The sequence below is a fragment of the Sorex fumeus genome, unplaced genomic scaffold (assembly GCF_029834395.1).
Source record: "Sorex fumeus unplaced genomic scaffold, SorFum_2.1 ptg000054l, whole genome shotgun sequence".
Lineage (NCBI taxonomy): Eukaryota > Metazoa > Chordata > Mammalia > Eulipotyphla > Soricidae > Sorex > Sorex fumeus.
In genome coordinates this window covers 14,750,901-14,773,381 of record NW_026606111.1, presented here as the reverse complement: position 1 = coordinate 14,773,381, position 22,481 = coordinate 14,750,901, and the positions used below count along the sequence as shown (strand labels likewise).

The window sequence follows — 22,481 nt, the reverse complement described above, 5'->3', positions numbered from 1 at the left end:
ACACTCTTTTTTGTGCTTATATGGTTATTGGCCATTAATTTTCATTTCTCTGAAAAGCTTAATTATGTGTTGGATTGATTTTTCTGTTATATTGATTGTCTTCTACACAGTGATGTGTATGAGTCATTTATATATTACGGATACTGATTTTAGGCTTATTATTTGGTGCAATCTAGTCAGGGTCCCAGGAAAAAAAGAAGCTATATTAATTTTTTGAAATGTTATAAATTGTTAACTAATAGATGGAGTTCAGAATAGTAAGCTCAGAAACCCTAACTTCCACTGTCAAAGATTAGTGAGATTCAGAACTGAGGAGAGAAAGGCCACTTTAAAAGCCTACTGATGTTGAGGAAATGTAGGAGAGGGTTCCAGGACTGGTCATACTAGATAACCAGTGCAAGGTGTGGGTGAGACGGTCAAGTTTTCAGAAGCAACTCCTCCAAGGTCGAGCTGACAGTAGATACAATCTGTCCCTGAAGATGAGGTGGATGGCTGTGAGCCAGTCAGAAGTTATATATTAAATCTTGGTCAGATTTAGATAAACAATGTTTAAAATACTATTTCATAGGTGATAATATATGCTTATCTGACCATACCATATTGCAAAGAATGATAAATTGCATCAGTTAGTTAAGCTCGAATTCTGGCCACCCCTCAGATCCCTTCCCATTCTTGTTAGGTAATCCAAGATCAAAGAACCAGTGGTTACAGTGTTTGGTGAAGGGCTTGATTCAGGCTCATATTGACTTGACCTTCCCACAATTCTCTCCCCCGGCATAAAGAGAATAAAGGAACCTCCTGGTGCCCGTTAATAATAAGTAATGCTGCTCAGGAAGATTCCCTACTCATGACTCGATAACCTCTTAAAGTCTTTCATATTTAATACCATCACATGAACCTTAGAATATTATCATGTGTATTATTGGGACAAAAACATTTGGTCCATTGCACTGTAGCACTGTCCTCTCGTTGTTCATCAATTTGCTTGAGCGGGCATCAGTAACATCTCACAACAAATTGTGAGACTTGTTTTTACTGTTTTTGGCATATCGAATACGTCATGGGTAGCTTGTCAGGCTTTGCCGTGAAGTGAGATACTCTCGGTAGCTTGCCGGGCTCTCGGAGAGGGACAGGGGAATTGAACCCAGGTAGGCCGCATGCAAGGCAAATGCCCTATCCACTGTGAATTATAAAGTTGCTTATAACAGGATTTTGTTGACCAACAATAAGAGAGAGAAGCAAAGAGTTAAAGAAAGGTGTCTGAGTAGCCAAGGACAGAAGAAAGGGGTTAGGTGGACTCATCCAGGGTTAGAAGCTTGTCACAAGTGATGAGATTTGTTGAGCTGGTTACACCTTACCCTCTGCCATAACCCCTTCCCATGAGTTGGAACTGGTTCTTCTTTTTCTCAAGTGGACACTATTGTTATCTCTTTGACCTGACAAGAGCAAGAATCCTAAATGACAAGAGCAAGAATCCTAAATTAGTTTCCCTTTTCACCCTATTTTATACATTTTCCCTGTCTTCAAGTGCTTAATATCTTTTAACCCTCTTTTCCATGTACCCTTTAAAGCTGTTCTCTGACTCAGTGTAACTGTGTCAGACCTTTTAAAATTGCATATGGAAAAAAAATTGCATATGGCTCCCACTGTTCCACAGACAATGCAAATGATAGTCCTTCAAAAAGTCTTCTTGCTCTAAAGTACACTCTGACCTCCTTAAGTTTTCCCCTAATACATCAGTTTCTAATCACACCCTAATTACTCTATTTAATAACTGTAATTTACTTATCTATTTTTATAACTATATTTTACTGCTTTATAACTGTAAAATCTGTGTTACTTTTGTTTGTCTTCAGCCATGAAGAGCAGGTACCAAGAAGAGAAGAGGTGCTTCAGAGTGGAAATATCACTGAAATATGAATAGGAGGAAGGAGTGGTAAAGGAGAGCTTTCAGACCACAATAGCTATGTAAGAGATAGGGAAGGAGAAGGACTGGGTGAGAAGTCTGAGTCCAACATATTTCTAAGAAAGTTTGGGTCAGGTTGATGAGCTGCAGGTTAAAGGAGTCCCACGTCTTTAGAAATGGGACTACATTAGTAACACTAGAGCTTCATCCATTTTCTGTCATTTGTTCTGAATAGACTGATTTAGGCATGACCTTGGTGAAAGTGTTTGAATCTTTAGGACTTGGGTTGTCAGTGGTATGAATTCTTTGCAATGTGACAGCCAAATAGTACATGTGAAGGAGGAAAATTGGGCCACTTCTATTGGTGTTGAGGCTACTTCTGGCTTTATGCATAGGGTCCAGCAAGGGGAGAGCAGGGCATTTGGTTCTGGGGATTGAAGTGGGGTCTGCTACATTCAATACTGGCATCTGAAGTCCTGTACTATCTTTCTGGCTTCCAAATGGTGCACTTAAATGGTTACCATATTGGGCTTATTCTAAACTTTCCTATTAATACATTTACTTATTACTTTGCCTATTATAGCATAGATTATACATCTGACATCAGCACAATATGTTAATAAGGTGAATATTGTGCAAAATAATCATGTATAAGAGTGAATTATGGTAACTTACATAATGCTTTTGAGAATAATTGTTTTCCGCTTGTCATCTTTATTTTCAAATGGAGTCTTGTAGCACATAACTTTAAAGAAAACCAAATGATTTAAACTCAGTTTCTTTCAAAACAAACAAACTTTGTTCTTTGTCCTTTTAGGTGGGAGTGGGGAGTCTCCTAAGCAGTGCTCAGTGGCCCAGGGACCCCAACAAGGATTGTCAGCCAACCATGCCAGAGGTTGAGTGCAAAGGCCAGAGGATGCGACACAACTTTAGGTTCTGTGGTGCCAGGAATTACCTGGGCCACTCCAGTGTTACTTGGGAGCCTCCAGGTCACATCTGGTGGTGCTATGGGATGTGGGTGGTGGTTCCAGTGCAGCATCCTACAATGCTCCTGGGACAGAAATTGATGTCTAAATATACCAGGCATGGCCTTAAACACTATACTGTTTCCCAACCCTACACCATTATCTTTCCCTAAAAGCTAAAAAACTGAGAGTTAGGGGGTTGTACTTAAGAGAAAGTACAGAGAGTAGGGCTCTTGCCTTGCAAGCAGCCAATCTTGGTTTGAACCCCAGCATTCCATATGGTTCCCAAGCCTGCCAAGAGTGAGCCCTGAGTGCAGAGCCAACAGTAACCCCTAAGCATTGTTGGTATGGCCCCTCAAAATAAGAACAAAATAAGAAATTGAGACTTTATAACATCTATATTTCACACCTAAAAGTTATATGTTTTACTTTGAGTCACGTCCTGGACTCCTTAGTATTATTTTAAGATTCCTGAAGTAATATTCCTATAAAGGCTAATCATAATTGTTTTATAAAATATAAATTACATGAAAAATAAATAATAAAAAATAAAAATTTACTCTTAGCACAGTAAGAATCACTTACTAATAAAAATTGCATGCTAGAAAAAATCCTGTTAAAATTACATTGACTAATACATCATATTTCTTAATGGAAAAATTTTAATCAACAGACTGCCATCCCCAAAATTTCTAAAAAGGTTACAAAATAAAAATACATTACAAAAAATATCAGCGTCATAATGATGTCTTTGATGCCTTGTCTCTTTATGAGACAGGTTTAGAGTTTTTGATACCTATCTTAATTGTATTTTGTTGTTATTGGTTTTGGTGCCACCCCTGGAAGTGCTCAGAATTTACTTTGCACTCAAAGATGCTCCTGATGGTACTAAGGGGACCGTATGTGGTTCCTGGGATTGAACTTGGTTGACTGCGTGCAAGGCAAGCACTTTACCTGCTGTACTATCTCTCCAGTCTGTAATTTTTACAGAGGTTTCTCCTTAAATTTACTATGAAGAGAATAAAGGTTGAAAGGGTTAAATGACTGCCTAAAGTCTTTCCATTATCCTGCAATAGAATGACAAATGATTTACCTATCTACTATGCCACTTTCACTCTAGCTAAGCTCCCTCTGAATTGGGTCAGCAGAGTGTTAACTCTGAAACCTTTTTCTGGTCTTATAGATAAAGGTATGATTTAAAAATTCCTATTTATAGATGAAGTCTATTTATAAATATCATTATATCCTCAAAATAGCTATACTTTAATTCGCTTAATAATTCTAATTGTCTCGTTTCTTTTTAAATGCGATCTCATAAGAAATAATATTCATGAGACTAATATAAGTTATTACTATGAATGTACAAGAAATAAAATAACTGTATTAAAGGATATATACTCTTAAAATAGAATTGTGCCAACATTAGTCCAGATACCACTGTGAAAGAAATAAAGGACTCAAACATACACTGAAAGCAGGCTGAATGATTGCTTTTTTACTCTGTCTTGGCCACTGAATATTAACACCACATGTTTGTTTGGTGTATGTGTGTGAGTACATACTTGTGTTGCATGAATGTATCTTTGGCTGGGTAATGGAAAATAGTGTGTTGGAGAATGATGCAAGAAAGGCCAAGGGAGTCTATCTCAACTGTCTTAGAAAAAAGGATAGAAGTTTCTACTCAACTAGTCCTTATGCACTTGTCTATAGAGATTTTCATGAACATAATAATGTGGAGGCAACCAAAGTTAATTATTGGGCACAGTTATTAGAGTAAAAAGATACTTGGAAACTGGAAACACGCAATACAGAGCCAGATGTGTGTACTAGTCCTGTATTCCCACAAAGACCTGTATACATCACTCTTTTGGTCAGATCTTGTGCCACTAAGGGCATATGGAAGAACTGGACTTCAAGCAGCCTTGCAGTGAGTTGAAAAATGATTTGAATGTGACCAGTGAATACAGGCCCAAAATAATATAATAAAGACTTCTAAGCCTTAAAACTCATTTCTAAACTCATTTCTAAAAATGTTCAAGATACAATGAGACCCATATGCACATGCACTTATTGTTCTAGTGACAAAACTAAGGAAAATATCTTAACTAACATTTAAATAGGAAGTTAAAAAATTATTAGGGACTTTCTAGACATGCATGATAATAGTGAATTGGAGATAATAACCCCTCAATCATCCAATTCCCAGTTTCAAAAATTATCATTTAAGGTGCTAGAGCAATAGCATCAGGTCTGCAGCATATAACACAAGTGCACTACGTAATGTACTATCTCTCCAGCCTCTCTAATCTGATAAAGTCTTGATTTTCTTAACTCTTTCAAAGATTCTTTTCATGATGTTATGCTGAAACAGGCTATAGAGTCCACACATTGCATTTTATTATTAAAATTCTTAAATCACTGTTATTCTTTTATAAACCACTCTTGTTTTTATGCCATTAATTTGGTAAAGAAACCAGGTAATTTTTCTTACTGAGTGTTTGACATCCTGGATTTGAGTGATTGCTTCCTTGAGGGTAATTTTCAAATTTGATCCTTTTCTCCTGTAGTTTCTATAAAATCAAGAGATTTTCTTAGACTCAGTTTCATTTTCTTAGTTGAGAAAGATCCATATAATTTTGTATACCTCTGATTTTGTCATATATGTTTATAATGTTGTTGTCAAAATTTTAGATTTTAGCTTTTTCCCCTTCTTTAGTTACTTAAAATTAGACTACATTTATTTGTTCAACCAATATAAAATTTGTCAGTATTTATATAAACAACATGACTTGGTAGAATACCAGGAGTTCTGAGACTTGAACAAGTTCTATTTGAAGAAACTTTAACTTCATATGCCAGGGATTGGCTGGATAGGGGAAAATAAACACAACAATTTATGAACATTTAGGGGTTATTGAATATAAAATTACTTTAATTATCACTGATAATTAAATTTAGAAGGCACCATATTTTAAAAAGTCAGGATGAAAATAACTGAAATTTAATGAGTCATTTGCTAATCATTTAGCTTATAGATTTCCAATGTCATTTGCTTTTACCCTGTTTCTCTTCCTTAGGGAGTTTTTAATGGCATTTTACCATCTTTTAACACCTCTACAGGCTGCTGTATGCTGAAAATGACCATAAATGGTACATATTGAGAGACAGTAAGAGATTATGACTCAGGCTGCATGCTGTGCTATGGAGATCAACTGGGAGCACCATAGTTGAAGATTTTCAGAGCAGACTGGTTAGGAATCCCCTGACTAGCTATCATGCTAACTAAGTATTTAGTAAAGAAATAGAAATAGGAATCATGAAGATCAGCATGTACACATACGAAAAATCAGTGCTGTAATCCTGCTTTTCTAAGCTAAATATGTTCTGCTCTGGCCTGCCAAGACATTCTCAGCTTTTAAACTCACTGGGAGCTTTTAAACTCACTGCCACCTAGATTTGATCAAAGAATTGATTCTTGGTCTCTGAGTGTGGGGCCCAGCCACTGATAAATGAAAGAAAAAAATTAGATTATTCTAATATGAAGTCAGTATTTAAATTCTTCAATTTCATCATCAAAAAAGAGGTTGCATTTATGTCTTACTTAGTGCAGAAAACTTTGCTGAAAATCACTTGAATGTAAGAAAGTGGTGTTTGAAGAGAGGTTATCCGCTCAATTCTTGCTACAAGGCAGAGTTTACCTAGTCTGGTTTCAGAACTAGACCTTTTTGAACTTTTTTTGCTATGACCTTTCAAAGTAATAAATAAAATTTTAATTAAATTTTCAACACTCAAGATAATAGAATGCAATTTTAACAAGTGATATTTAATCTAATTAAGTATGATGAACTCATATTTTCCATTTCATCGAACTAAAATATACTAGCCAACATTCACTAAAATTATTTGAAGGGAGTTGAAATTCTCTTGTAAACCACTGCAGTAAAAATTCCCTTTCCATTTCAACATATAGCAAGATCTTTTTCATTAATGTTTTCTCTTTCTTTTAACTTTTGTTTCTTTCCTCACCTGGAAATACAGCCCTTTTCTCTCTGCTTGTTATTTGTTGTTTTTGTTTTTGTACCACACCTGGGTGCTCAGGGCTTAGTCTTGTTGTTATGCATAAGGGTCACTCCTGGTGGTGCTTGAGGGGAAAATATGGACTGTCAGGGATTAAACTTGTGTCGAATACATGCATGGCAAGAACCCTACCCATTGTTCTATTTCTCTGCATTGTAAAAACACCATTAAATTGGCTCTGGACACCTTAATTTTTAGTAACTTTTATTTCAGTTCCTTATAGTTTCAACACACAGAGATCATCGTATATGCTTTTTCATCAAATTAGATGATATAAGGTGATGCGTTATAATTGTCATGATTTTAATAGTTTTATTTCTGTGACTCAAGAATTATTACTGCATTCTAAACTTTTGCTGGAGCGATAGCACAGCGGTAGGGCGTGTGCCTTGCACGCAGCCAACATGGCCGACCCGAGTTCGATTCCTCCGCCCCTCTCGGAGAGCCCGGCAAGCTACCGAGAGTATCTCGCCCACATGGCAGAGCCTGGCAAGCTCCCCGTGATGTATTCGATATGCCAAACACAGTAACAACAAAGTCTCCAACGGAGACGTTACTGGGCCCGCTTGAGCAAATCAACAAACAACGGGAGGGCCTTTACCTTTACCTTTACCTTTTAGTTTTCAAAATGTCTAGTACACAGGGCAAAGCATATCGCAAACATTCAAAACAGCTGTGGCCCTAGGAAAGATAAAAACTCAGCCACTTTTTTTTTATACATCTTTGGAGCAAAAGGGTTACTTTAGGTTCATTGTAAAAAATATTCTGGTTTTATGTTTATTTTTCTATGACATATAAGGACTTCTATAAAATGTGGAAAGTAAGGGGGAAAACAGGAAACTACAAGAAAAGTTCTGTTGTGGGAAGATAAAAGGTTAGAGTTGCTATTTTTGATTGGTAAGGTATAAATTCCTCTGGGCTATCTCTCAAAAGATAAAGAATGTATTGGAGTTTGAAAGTGATTTTTTGAACCTGTCACTTGGATACTGAATTATGACTACTAATAAATTACCTTTCAAGTTGAATGAATATCTGTGTAATAAGAAATTTCCATAGAATTCTGAAGTTGAACTGATTACATAATAACAAAAGTCTTGTCTGTCAATATGGAGATGGCAGTTTGAGGCAGAACTATTGTGATTTAAGAAAAAATATTGAAATCATGTTTTAGATATTGATTGGTTGCAAATGAGGACTTTCTGAGTGGTTCCCGAAGCCAAAGAGTGTGACTGGTTCACTTACATGCAAACCATTGACTATAAACATTCTTTTAATCCTCAGGCTGTACTGTAGCACTGTCCTCCCATTGTTCGTCGATTTGCTCGAGTGGGCACCAGTAATGCCTCCATTGTGAGACTTGTTACTATTTTTAGCATATCCAATACATCACAGGGAGCTTGCCAGGCTCTGCCGTATGGGTGGAATACTCTCTTTAGCTTGCCAGTCTCTCTGAGAGGGACAGAGGAATCGAACCCAGGTCTGCCACGTGCAAGGCAATGTCCTACCTGCTAGTAGTCAGTGTTTTTGGTGGTGGTGGTGATGGTGGTGGTGGTGGGGTGTGTGTGTGTATGTGTGACGATGTATGTGGGTGTGAGTTGTGAGTGTGTATGTATGAGTGTATGTGTGTGTATATAAGTGTGCATGTGTATGTGTGTGTTGGGAGGGTACAGGGAATGGAAGTTCTCTCTCCTCAGTCCATGTGGTTTGGGTATTTATTAGAGAGTGAGCATTAAAGTTATTCTTTCACATTTTTAGACACAGACAAAAGACCCAGTCAGGCAACATATATTCTAATCCATAGTTACAACGACTATTTCAAAGATAGGCATATCATCTAAGGTTCAGCATCCAAGACTTGTTCTTTTGTTAATGGGTCAATTGGTTAGGATGTAAGGTCTAGCCCTTGAAGAGAAAATAAAGCCAGTTCAATGAAAATTGAACTGGAAAGGGACTGGAAAGAAAGGACAGGAGTTAAGATTCTTGTCTATACAGCAGATCCAAGCTCAATCTCTGTCCTTACCAGGACTGTTCCCTGAGCATCACTGGGTTTGGCCCCCAAACAAACAAAAATTAAAAAGCTAAGATATAAAGAGAATCAGTTCTAGTATCGTTTCAGCTATAAAAATGGGGTAAAGAATTTTAAAAATCACTTTTTTGGGTGGTAATTTCTTTTCTTTTTTTTAATTAGTGAAACACCATGAGGTACAGTTGTAGACTTACAAACTTTCCTGCTTGGGTTTCAGTTATACAATGATTGAGTACCCATCCCTCCACCGGTGCCCATTCTAGGGTGATAATTTCTATTCATGGAATTTATAACCCTAATTCAAATTCCCTTTACTGTACTTTTTCTAAGTCGATTTAAGTTGGGTGCTTGTATATTCAGCTGTCCAAACTTCAGGAGTTGATCATAAAACCAGGATATTACCACTTTTGCTTATTGCTAACCTCCTATCATTATAAAGTTTGATCATTTGACATCCCTTTACTCATCGATTTGCTTGAGTAGGCACCAGTAACATCTCCATTTGTCCCTGTCCCGAGCTAGTGTAGCCCAATGGTGTCTGCTCATTCTAGGAACACAAAGAGCATCAAACCAATTGTTTAGGGTCTTGACAAAGTCTGACCATCTCGTAGGTGGGCGGCCAGGTGATCTTTTGACATCCCCTGGAATCTAGTCGGTAATGGCTCTAGTCCAGCGGTCATCTCTAAATCTCATTACGTGTCCAGCCCAACTGATTTTCAACATCTTGGCAAATGAGACAGCGTCCCTGATTCTTGACCATCAACGGTGGTTGGGACTCTGGATTCTTTCTCTCATTTGAGTGAAGCGGGTTACTCCAAGCATAACTCTTTCGATTCCTCTTTGGGAAACCTGAATAGCGAATAGCGTTCTCATCATGTTTTCATAGGGCTCAGGTCTCTGAGGCATACGTTAATGCAGGAAGAACAGTGAAATCGAAGAGATGTGCCCAGAGCCGGAGGTTTTTCATCCTCTTAGCTATTCCTTCGACAGTCTTGAAGGCGTTCCAAGCCGCTCTCTTCCTTCTCTGCAACTCAGGTGCCAGGTCATTCATCATGTTGACTTCTCGATTTAGGTACACATAACTGTTGCATTCGGAGATGGTCATTCCATTGAGATCAAATGGAACGTCAGGAACGAAACTGTTTCTCATAAACATTGTCTTCGTGAGATTCAGTTGTAGTCCAACCTTTCCACACTCACGGTCAAAGTCAGCCACCTTTTGTGCCGCTTGCTAATGTTTGGTGTTATTAGAACAATATCATCAGCAAAGCGGAGGTGGTGTAGTTGCCGACCGTCTATCTTCACTTCCATTCCTTCCCATTCTAGTCATTGCATGACATTCTCGAGGGTGGCACTGAAGAGTTTTGGTGAAATGGTATTGCCCTGCTGAACCCCTCTCTTGACATTGGTGATCACTTCTTTGTAGAATGGTGAGATCCTGGTAGTGAATCCGTAATACAGCTCACGAAGGATCCTGATGTATTGAGTTTGAATGCCCTGATTGGCTAGGGTTTCGACGACTGCTTCTGTCTCAACAGAATCAAAGGCCTTCTTTAAATCAATGAACATTAGACAGAGTGGCATCTTGAACTCCCGAGAAACCTCAATGAGTTTGGTTATCGTATTATGGTCGATGGTGCTGAACCCTTTGCAGAATCCAGCTTGCTCGCATGGTTGTCCTTCATCTAGTGTTCTGCTAATTCTATTCAGGATGACTTGAGTGAACAGTTTGTAGATGACAGACAACAGGCAGATGAGGTGATAGTTGCCCATGTTGTGGATGTCTCCCTTCTTGTACAGTAGTACAGTCCTGCTGGTTTTCCACTGGGATGGAACCTTGCATTCAGACAGGTAGCATATGAAGAGCTGAGCCAGTGTATTGTTGAGTACCGACGGCAGATTCTTTAGGAATTCGGATCTGACCTTATCTGGGCCTGGTGCTGTTTGCAATCTTTATGGATGAAATGGCGTGTTGGATTTCGGAAGGGAGAACACTTGGAATGACATATTCATCCTGCGGAATTTGATATGTGGGCAGGTGGATGTGGCTATCGAAGAGATCCAAGTAGAAGTCATGAATAATCTTCTCCATTGCCCTTCTTGAAGATGTGATAGATTCATCAGAACATTGGAGGGCAGTCATCTTGGTCTTGTAGTTGACGAAGGAAGGACAGGCAGGTGCTGTGAATGCTTTTCCCGGCTTCTACCGCATCTGCCAGCACTGCTGCTCTTCTCTCTTTGAGTTCTTCCTTTATCTCTTCTCTGCACTATTTTGCGAGCTCAGACGTTTGCTTGCGGTTAATAAGCTCAAGAGTTTTCAAAGACAGGCATCTTATTGTGGCTATCTCTCTCTTGGCATTCTTCACACAATCATGGAGGTGCTGAACCAGTTGATCATATTCCTCATCAATGTTGTCAATGATGGCATCTTCCCATGTTGCTGCAATAGTGCCAAAGAGCTCCCATTTGGTGGTCGTTCTGGGAATTCTTTTCTTAAACTTTGCAGCCCTTTCTCCCCACTCCGTGAAGTAGAATTTTGCACGAAGGAGACGGTGGTCTGATCCGTTTTGGAATTTTGGGACAACAGCGACATCGGTCAGGCAAAACGGTCGAATGAATATGATGTGGTCAATTTCGTTGTGGAACCACCCACCAGGAGACTCCCATGTCCAACCTTTAGATTCAAGCTTCTCCTGGAAAAGTCTTCAGCTTTTATATCTGTTTCTTTTCCATCTAGTGAGAAAAGTTGCCACAGGGGCCAAATAGATAGTATAACAGGTAGGGCTTTGCCTTGTACTTGGCTTACCTGGGTTTGATCGGCAGCATCCCATAATTATTCCTGCCAGTGCTCAGGTCCCCAGAGCACTGGCAGGAATAATTACTGAGTGCAGAGGCAGGAGTAATCCCCGAGCATCTCTGGCCCCAACCGACTTCAACCACCTCCTGCCCCCAACCCCGGCAAAGAAAAGTTGCCACAGTCTTTTGCATTTTGTCTTAGCTCTTCCTCAAAAATACCGCTGAACATGTTTCCCTGATGCAAAGAACAGGAGAACTGAAGTTCATTCAGTCTCAGGCTTCTGAAAATGTACCCTCTGAGTTGAAAATACCACTCTCTTCCACATTCTCTCACCCAGACTTTGTAGCCCCGTTTTCACTAGAGTTGCCTATCCACTGCCAATTCATCCAGACGCCAGTGTGGAGGGCACAAAGGCACTTCACTGTATGCACTGCACTATAAGCTCTCACTGTGCTAAGAAACAAATCGAAGGACAGAGCACTTTGATGCTGGCCACCAGATATGCAACCAGGAGGAAGTCCTGAGCTCCCTAGGGGGTTGCCTTCAAACCAAAAGAAACAACCAAACCCCCCAAAGAGCTGGAGTCTGGAGGTAGAAAAAAAGCCTGGGGGTCCACATCAACATGATATGGCTCTTTATGCCCTGTGTCTAAAGGAGATCCTTATCTTAGTTGAACTTACTGGTGATCTCAGCAAAAATTATAAGTGATGACAACTGGAAAAAGTTTTACTTGCCCCTAAAATCATTTCCCCAGTTCTACTTAGATCTATATAGCAGGTATCTTTCTGAAGGACCATCCTCAGTTTCCCTTGGCTATCTTTACCCGTCAACCTTTGCTGAGGCAAGTAAGTAGTTTCAAAAATCCATCTAGAGGCTACTTGGCAGTGGGCCATTTGGAAGAGATGAGAGCACAGGACATTGGACGCAGCGACACACCTTTAGGCGTGCACCCTAGGGGGCGTTAGCTAGTCCTTATTCAGATTCCTGAGGCATTCGACCCCCCCCCCCCCCCCCCCCCCCCCCCCCCGTGCTAGAACCAGAAGAAAAAGCGGCAGGGCAGAAAATACCGCAGCACATGCAATTCCAGTGGGCAGTCGCCAGCAGCGCGCTGGGGTTCTGGGGGCGCTGGGTGGGGGGCGCCTCGGCTGGAAGCTCCACAAAGCCACGATCCTGTTCACAGGATGCCCGAGGTGAGCTGAAGGGGCGAGGTTTCCAGGAACCTCGTGGTAGGAGGGTGGGGGCTCAAGGGTGGTCTTCAGTGTGTAGTTGCCCTACTCGGCGCCTTTGCGGGGACCGTGGGGCGATCGGAGTTGGAGGGGAGCGGGTAGAGCAGCCGGACCAGGGCCAGCACCTAGCAGCCCGGGCACTGCCCAGACTGTGGCCTCCGAAATCAGTCGGTCTCTGTTGGGCCCCCTCCCCTCCTCAGTTGCCTCTTCCCCTCCTTTCCTTCCCCCTCCGTACACCCCCTAACCCCCCAGTCCTAAAGCGCGCGAGGCGCCTTTAAGAGGGAGCTTCGGTCCCCCCGGGGGCGGGGACCCTCCGCAGCTCGGGCGGCGGCGGCGGCGCGCGGCCGCGATGCTCCTCACTCCCGGCTGCGGCTCCGGCTCCCGCCGCCGCCGCGGCAGTGCGGTCGCCACCTCCTCCTCCTCCTCCTCCTCCCGCTCCTCCTCCTCCTCCTCGCGGTCCTCCTGCTCTGCCTCGCGCCGTTGTTTTCTGCAGCGGAGGAGACTCGTGCTATGTCGGGAAAGTTCCGGGAGGGACTGCTGGGGGCCACGCGCCCGGGGCGCTCGGGCCAGCGCCCGCCCGCCGCCCTTTGTATGAGGTGAGTCTCGGGGTCCCCGGGCCCCCCACCCCCACCCCCACCCTCCCCGGGCCAGGTAGCCGCCGGCGTTGGGGATGGGTGAGCGGCGGGGAGGAAGGAGTGTGTGGCCGGCGGGGATGGGGGGGTGGGGGAAGGAGGAGGCTGTTTCCCACGAAGTTGCTCCGGAGGAGCCGCGATTTTCGGGATTTGCAGCTGGACTGGAGTTATTTCAGTAGCCAGTGCCACCGGGTCGGGGCCGGTGGGGACTCAGTTTCCCCGGAGACAGCTTCGCCCCCCAGCCCCTTGCCCTCCGGAGCTGTTAGGCCTTCTTGGATCCCCGTCGATAGCAGGTTGGCACCCAACGCCCCGATTTTTCTTTTTCTTTTTTTTTCCTTTTCTTCCCACGGCCGGCCGGACTCTCTCCTCTAGAACGTTAAGTGCTGGGTGTGGGAGGAAGGGGATGGAAGTCTCTGGAACTTTTGCACCGTGGTCTGGGCGCTCCTTGGGGTTGCAGAGGATCCCTTGTTGCCCTAGGTAGAAGGCTCCACGTGAGCGCCCACAGTTGGCAGAGGTTGCCCCTTCCGGGGGTGGTGGATGAGGGGTGGGAGGGGGCAAGCTCCGGTCTCTGTGCCTTGCTTGCAGCCCTGGGGGATTTTTTCAGCGTCGCCTGATTTGGTTGCTCCATCTTCTGTTCCCCTTGGGAAACATATATGCATACATTTATTTGAATCTCAAAAATCCTGGAAGTTCAGGGTGCTAGAACACAACAAACAAGTCAACGTCTCTTTCTGAAATGTAGCCCCGAGGGATAGCTCAAGTTTTCAAAGCGATCGTTTTAAGTCCTGGAGGAAATATTTAGACGGGGTCTGGAGACAGAGAAAATGGATGTGGGTGGCCCGCTAGTGGGATGGGGTTTGTCCAGGAGATGATCCTGGAGTTTGTAACTGTATCTTCATAGTTTAATGATAGGATTTTCTCCTTGTACATTGGAAGACTTGATTTGTATTATGTCTTAGTTTTAAAAGAACTCCAACGCACGTTAAGAGGTATTTCTAAGAATCATCAATACCACCAGACATTTCTTGCGTAATCCGTCATATCTTCCTACAGTTTAACCCTGGGATGAGGTAGGGTAATAGATATAATTATTTGATGAGACCTAGTATGAAGCACACCGATGGTTAAATGTGTCTTGTGGGTGAAGAAAGCCCATTTTCTCACACCCCCAGGTGTTTCCCACACCGTCTATTCCTGTGTCTGCCTTCTCTCACACTGTACCTGTGATGCGTACACATTCAATATGCTGTTGGAAGGTGAGGTGTTTACACAGCCCAAATTTCACATAAATTATTACATCCAAATTATTTTCAAAAAATATAAATTGAATGTGGGAGCTTGTTAAAAGAATGTCATGCTGTTTACGTGCTCAGATGAATACCTACAATTTTGTGTGATGAATGTACACTGACAAAATAGATAAGGACTATTGTATATATATACATATACATATATATATACATATATTTAATATAGAGGGAATATTTTGAAAGAAATCATTCGAGGAGGAAGAGCGTTAGTACAATGGGTAGGGCACTTGCCTCGAATGCAGTTGACCTGGGTTGAATCGCTGGCATCCCATATTGTCCCGTGAGCACTTCCAGGAGTAATTCTCAAGTGAAGAGCCAGGAGTAACCCCCCTGAGCAATGCCAGATGTGGGTCAAACAATGAACAAACAAACAATCATTCCAGAATAGTCATTAATGTAACGTTTTCTTTGGGACATAGGTTTTCATCTCTGAGCATAATCTTCTCATGCTCATGTCAAATATTTTAAAATTGATATGTTTGAAAAAAGAGCTTACCATTTTAAGAATTTCTCAAAATTTGTTGCAAACAACATTCATGGGAAAAATTTGCTCTGGAAATGTTACACATTTAATATCCTAAGTTACACATTTAAAATCCTAAGTTTGGATGCCATTTTACTTTTTTAGCAGGGGTGGGGGGAGCAGAAAAAGTACTGCATTCAGTAAAAATTTAGGGTTCTATAATAGATGTATTTAAATTCCTAAAATGGCACTAAAATGATTAATGTGAGTACCTGGAGATTTTATATGTAGTTTTTTTGGTTAAAGATGAGTGTTTTGTAAATGAATCCTTCTGAAACTATGTGTTTTACAAGTCTGTATTGTATATTGCTATATTGGTTCATAGGTGGACCAAAATAGATGTCCATGTATACTCTTAGAACGTTTTCCCCATCAGAATTTTCAACAGGATCAGTCAAGTGAAAAATTACAGTTCAGGACTGGGGAGCCAGTACAATGAATAGAGAGCTCGCCTTACACCTGGCTTCCCTGGTTTTGATCTCTGAAATCTCAAAAATAGACCTCTAGGCACCACCAGGAGTAATTCCTGAGTACAGAGCCAGAAGTAACCCCTGAGCATCACTGAGTGTGACCTCAACGCTCCCCACTGCCCAATATAGTACTTTGGGCTGGAGAGAGAGTACAGCAAGTAAGGCACTTACCTTGCATAATTGGTGCCAGTGTTCCTCTCTAGCACTGTGTCTGTGCTTCCCCTCCCACCCCAACCCCAGCCCAGCCAGTAGTGATTCCTGAGCACAGAACCTGGAGTAAACCCTGAGTACCACCTGGTGTGACCCATTTCCCTGTCCCAAATCCAAATATATTGCTTTCAAGTGTGTTCATATTCTTACAACTGGCTTCAACAAGGGAGCCATATGCCAGTTATCCTAACCTCAGTTTATTAAAATGAAATGAGTCATTATATCAACGAATATTTGGAACAGACATTTCCTATTCTTCAATAATCTGTCTTTAGGAGAGGAATTCCTAGGTAAAATTTATCTTGTCTGTTTTGTGTTTCTTTTAACTCCTCAAAGGTGGCTTTCCTGGTATCTATTCAGTTATGGAGTTTAGAGGACTTGGGAGGCAAACCTTTGGTAAATTTTGGCATTCTGTTTTATGAAATGATATTCTAAGTATTTGATTTAAAAGAGGTACCCATTAATGCTTGAGAAAATAATGCGTATAATAAAGTGCTCCGGCCATTATAAGCAAAGCTTTGCCATATCTTTAATCACAGTTGAAGTGGCTACATCTCAATATATGCAAATGAAAAATAAAATATTTTTAAATATATTTTCTGCTTTAATTTGCCTGGCAGTTGCAAGAAATGTGTTTATATTTGCTACAGATGCCTTTACTTTGTTGCATTGAGCAGAATTTTGTTTCTATTTTTTAAACTATGACAAAGTATCATAGGGTAAATTAGTAGTGTTCACTTGAAACAGTAACATTTTTCATGGAATTTTTGTTTATCTCCTCCGCTTTTAAATAGTATTTGAGTGTTTGACTATAAACTTGAGATTAGTCTCCCAGAGCTGATGGGATGTTGATCAATTATAGTTTCAGTTTCTTGGGAATTTTGGTGAGGGTTAGTTGTGGCCCTGATTTGAAATAGGTACTTTCAGAACCACAAAACATGGAAAACATTCCAAATAATTTGCAGTGTGGGCAGCCCAACATGCTTTTATTTAGTTGGGTTGAGGCAGTGTGCCATGCTTGTAAAAGATGGTTTCTGAAACTGACAACAAGCTGTTTCAGTGTTTGAGTTTTACACACAGGATAAAGTGCCAGTTAGCCTCAATGCCAATAAACATGGACAGGTTACTTCATTCCTATTTCTGACTGTATAACAGAAAATTCAGAAAATTCAATCATGAGACTTAGCTTACTACTCTGGAAAGCTCACTGATGTTCATTAAAAATGTAATGAAAAATATAGAATGAGTAGGGAAGGGTGAATTTTAACTTTCAGATCTTGCACAAAAGTGTAGATTTGTCGTTAGGAGGATAATCTAGTGATTACCTCTTGAAATTAATTGGAAAGTTTGCTTCGAATAATTTTCAGATGCTTTAGTGATACAGATTGGACTTGGGAAATTGCAGAAAGATTAAGTTTTGGTCAAAACCTCCAAAAGCTGTGTAAAATTTGTGACTTAAAAGTCTTCAATAGAAAATGACCTAAAAATGGATCGGTACATATACTAGAAGACTGGTACTGTATCTGGCTAGAATTTTTTTTGTGATCATTGCTTTCTATCAGTGCTCAAGGGATGACCAGTATTCTGGGATAGGGTAGCATGTTAACACATGTTAACACATGCTACAGGGGTCAGACTTGTGGCCTGGTGTATGCCAGACATGCACTCCAACCCTTTGTGTTCTCTTGGACCCTTATGGATGGAGTATAATACGAATGGAAATGATTGTTAATATAAATTTAATATAATGGATAGACTGTATAGATTCTACAGGGGATTAAGTGCTTGCCTTGTAAGGTATGACTGTTCATTCTCCGGCACCGTGTTTGGTCCTCTGAACACTGCCAGAAGTGATTCATGAGCAAAGATCCAGCAAAGCCCTAAGCACTACTGTGTATGAGCCCCAAACAAAACAAACAAACAAACAAAATATAAAAATACTTGGCAGAGTTTATCACTTCTAAAGATTTACTTTGCAGAGCAGTGCCAAGGGATTGACTATTCTAACACCTTCCAAAGAGAGACATCATTAGCTTTCCTAGTTTTCCTTTAAAAAAAAAATGAGTACATAAATAGGGCGATTTAGATAAAGAATATAGTATTTAAGGAAGTTTGAATTTTGAATCATAATACGGATTTTAGCTAAAAATAACAAGAATCAGTTAAAATCTATGCTAGATGTTTGGTATAGTAATGGGTGCCTGCTATGGGTTTCTTGATTTCAGTAGGTTCTGGGAGGATATAGATGCTAAAGCAGAGGGAGTGGAAAGAGGTTATTCCAAATGTCACATCCGTTGCCTTCCAGAGGACAGAATGTTTGTCTTCATGTGCACTTTTAATAGAATCTGTTCTTTTCACCATCTTAGCTTACGTTTTTTGTTTTTCCCAGGCTGTTTAAGAAGTAGACCGTCTTCCTGTTCTGTCTTGTCCCAGATCTGATGCCTTCTAGTCACCCCCTGCCTGGCATTTGCAGAGACTGCTCATTACATCTTTACATCTTTTTAGTGTGTCCCCACTGAGTTCTACCTCAGTGTTTAAAGAGTTCCTTATTTTGAGTTACTGAGCTCTTCAGTGATACAATAGGGAGCTTGAAATTAAGGTTCCCAGTCTTTCATAATATGCCTCAGCTAAGTTTGCTCCTACTTAAAGGTGTGGATGTTGGCAGCATCTTATTTTTGTTTCTGTATTTTACATAAAGTTAATATTGTAGATTTCTTGTTCTTATGATCGGATTTTTGACTGTTATGTAAGTGACATGTTAATGATAGAAAATCTAGACAAGAAAAAAAATCAAAAACGAAAAAAAAGAAAAGGAGAATTATAGTCAGAGATAACTTTTGGTAACATTGGCTGTACTGTATTTTTAGATACATGTAGAAAAATATTCTAGTATTTTAATTTCTAGAATTGCCACATGGTCCACTGAGCACCTCTAGGAGTGACCTTTGAGCACGGAGCCAGGAGCAACAGACTTTTAAGTGTTATCCAAATAAAACTGTACCATTAGGGGAGAAAATGAAATTTGAAGTGATTATGCTAAGCAAAGTAAGAAAGAGAAATATAATTGCTTGATATTTTCACTCATCTCAGAAATACAAATAGCTAAATAAGCAGCCACAGAAACACGAAACTCCTAGACTTGGAGGAAACTATGTTGGTTTCCAGAAGGAAAATAGGGTGGGTGGAGGATGATTAATGGCGTCTTTCTGGTGGGGGTGGGGATAGTACAGGAAATTTGGTAGTGACAGTGGTAAATTCCATAAACCCAATTAAGCATTAAGCTATTAAAAAATGCATGAAGGAGGGAATGGAGTCATAGTCATAGTGTATCACTGAGCACTGCCAGGTTTTGTCCTAAGACAAAACCCACGAAGATGAACCATATTCTTTATTAGTTAATAATTCTTTCGTGGGTTGGGGATGGGCTTTGGGCCACACCCAGCAGTGTTCAGGGCTTATTCCTGAATCTGAGTTTAGGGATCACTCCTAGCAGTACTCTGGGGATTGGAAGCAGGGTTGGTTGCAAGCACGGTGAAGGTGAAGCCTTACTTACTTTGTACTAGTGCTCTAATCCCTATTAATGATTAATTTTTGAAACATTGTAATTACCAAATAGAATTTTATTCTATGGTTGTGTCGTAATTGATTAAATTTACATCTTAACATTAGTTAGGTTTTTCTTTTTTTTTTTTTTTGCTTGTTTTTTAGGGGCGGGGCACTCCTGGTGGTGATTAGGGCTTACACCTGGCTCTGTGCTCAGGCAGGCATGGGTGACCATATGGGATGCTGGGGATCAAAACTGTGGGATGCTAGAGATCAAAATTGAGTCCACTGCATAAAAGGCAAGTTCCCAACCCACCGTTCTATCTTTCCAGCCCCTCTTTTCTTTTATATAGCAGTAAGTGTAGAAAGTTTTTGTTCACATCTATTGGCTTCTCTCTAGAAGTACTTTTCGGTCAGAATATCTTTTTCTTTTGTTAACGCAAAAGCACTTTTTAAATTCCCAATATAAATTCTGTGGCCCTGAGTATCCCTTTTGGGAGCCATATCCTGTGGTGCTCAGGGGTCACTCCTGGTGTTACTTGGGGAACCATATATGGTACCATGGACAGGAGTGATAGCATAGCTGTTAGGGCATTTGCCTTGTTTGTGGCTGACCCGGGTTCGATTCCTCCTCCCCTCTCGGAGAGCCCGGCAAGCTACTGGAAGTACCCCTTCAGCATGGCAGAGCCTGGCAAGTTGACAGGGACGTATTCAATATGCCAAAAATAAGTCTCACAATGGAGACATTCATTACTGGGCCTGCTCAAGCAAATCGATGAACAACGGGAGGACAGTGCTACAGTGCTATACGGTACCATGAGTTGATTTAGGGTTGGCTACATACAAGGCCTTACTTTCCCTGTACTTTCTTTCTCGCCCAGTCTTAGATATTCTAAAGACTTAGTTATAGTCCCATCTCAATACCAACCATATATTATTGCAAAATTACATTTATTTACAATGAACACCCGTAGCAGTTGTACCATGAAATTGTTCCTCCTTTCTTCATTTTTAGTTCCTTTACTGTGTTAACATATGAAATCCTGTCCACATATTCTGATGCTTACATAATTGCTCTATGGTAAATATTGTTTTCAATATAGTTCTCTGTAAGATTGAAAAATATTATTTTCAGCTCTTTGCAGCTAACTCCTATACTTTTACCACTGCATATATAATTATGCCTACATTTATATATCTGTATGTTTATCAGTATCATAGCCTCTTCTGTCAATGAAACAGCTCTATCTTAGTCATAAATTACCTCTGGAAATAGATTAGTATCATTCTGGCTTCCGAAAGTATGATGACATTCTGAACAAAACTGAATTTATAAAATGGAGAAAAATTATGTGAAGGAAAAGGGTGAAAATTTTGGACTGATAGTGAAATGTTGAGAGAACTTTCCTTCATTGCTCTAAATAAATATTTTAAAAAATTATTTATTTTTTTATTTTGGTTTTGGGGCCACACCTGGTGGAATTCAGGGCTTGCTCCTGGTTCTGTGCTCAGGGATCACTTCTGGTGGCCTTGGAGGACTATATGGGATGCCAGGGATTAAATACAGGTTGACTATGTACAAGGCAAGCCTCCACCTGCTGTGGTATTGCTCTGTCCCCATGAATTTATTTTTACTCATGAAACATGATCCTAATGAATGCAAGGTCATATTTATATTTTCATATTCACCTTCTTCCTTAGAACTTGATGCTGGTTATAGAAGGAAAGGAATAGTAAACCTTACACCCAAGCATATAGAATCTGAGCTAGTTATTATTTTTCAGACATTGTCTCTTTCATGGTGCAACAATCTCTGTTATCCTTTCAAAAGGTCAGATTGAGCTTTTCTGTTCCTTTAGTATCTTGCGTTTTTTTGTATGTGTGTGTACATGCAGTTTTAAAATGAATAATTTGAAAGGTGAGTATCATTTCCTCTAATGTCTCAAATACAAAGGAACCATATATATATATATATATTTTAATTAGTGAAACATCATGAGGTACAGTTGTAGACTTACAAACTTTTGTGCTTGGGTTTCAGTTATACAATGAGGAAGTACCTATCCCTCCACCAGTGCCCATTCTCCACCACCAATGATCCTAGTAGCCCTCCTGCCCCCACACCACATCCCCCCCACCTTGCCTCCATGGCAGGGCACTACCTATTGCTCATTCTTTCATTCATTCTTGTAGTTTGCAATAGCAGCATTGAGTGGCCATCGTGTTCAGTCTGTAGTCTACTTTCAGCATGCATCTCGCATCCCGAGCCCGTCCTCCAAACATCCTTTACTTGGTGTTCCCTTCTCTATCTGAGCTGCCTTTTCCCCCAGCATGTGCTGCTGGCTTTGAAGACCTGGAGCAGACCTCCTGGTACTTATCTCAACTCTTCTTGGGTGTTCGACTGCCGTTTTGTTACTTTATATTCCCCACATGAGTACAGTCTTTCTATGTCTGTCCCTCTCTTTCTAGCTCATTTCACTGAACATGATACTTTCCATGTAGAACCACTTGTATGTAAATTTCATGACTTCATTTTTTCTAACAGCTGCATAATATTCCATTGTGTAGATGTATCAAAGTTTCTTTGACCAGTCATCTGTTCTTGGGTACTCGGGTTTTTTTTTTTTTCCAAATTTTGGCTATTGTGAACAGTGCAGCAACGAATATTGAAGTGCAGATGTCATTTCGACTGTACTTTTTTGCCTCTCTGGGATATATTCCCAGGAGTGGTATTGCTGGGTCAAATGGGAGCTCAATTTCTAATTTTTTGAGAATTGTCCATACTGTTTTCCAAAA

The 22,481-nt window shown here is 40.6% G+C and overlaps 1 protein-coding gene across 1 annotated transcript in view; it reads left to right on the top strand.

The window, feature by feature from the left end:
- Window positions 1–13,460: 13,460 nt before the first annotated feature.
- GPR63 (G protein-coupled receptor 63) overlaps window positions 13,461–22,481 on the top strand; it is a 73,206-nt gene continuing 64,185 nt past the window's right edge. The window contains exon 1 of the mRNA XM_056125150.1: window positions 13,461–13,593. The gene's annotated coding sequence lies outside the window, so the exon portion shown is untranslated. The remainder of the gene's footprint in view (window positions 13,594–22,481) is intronic.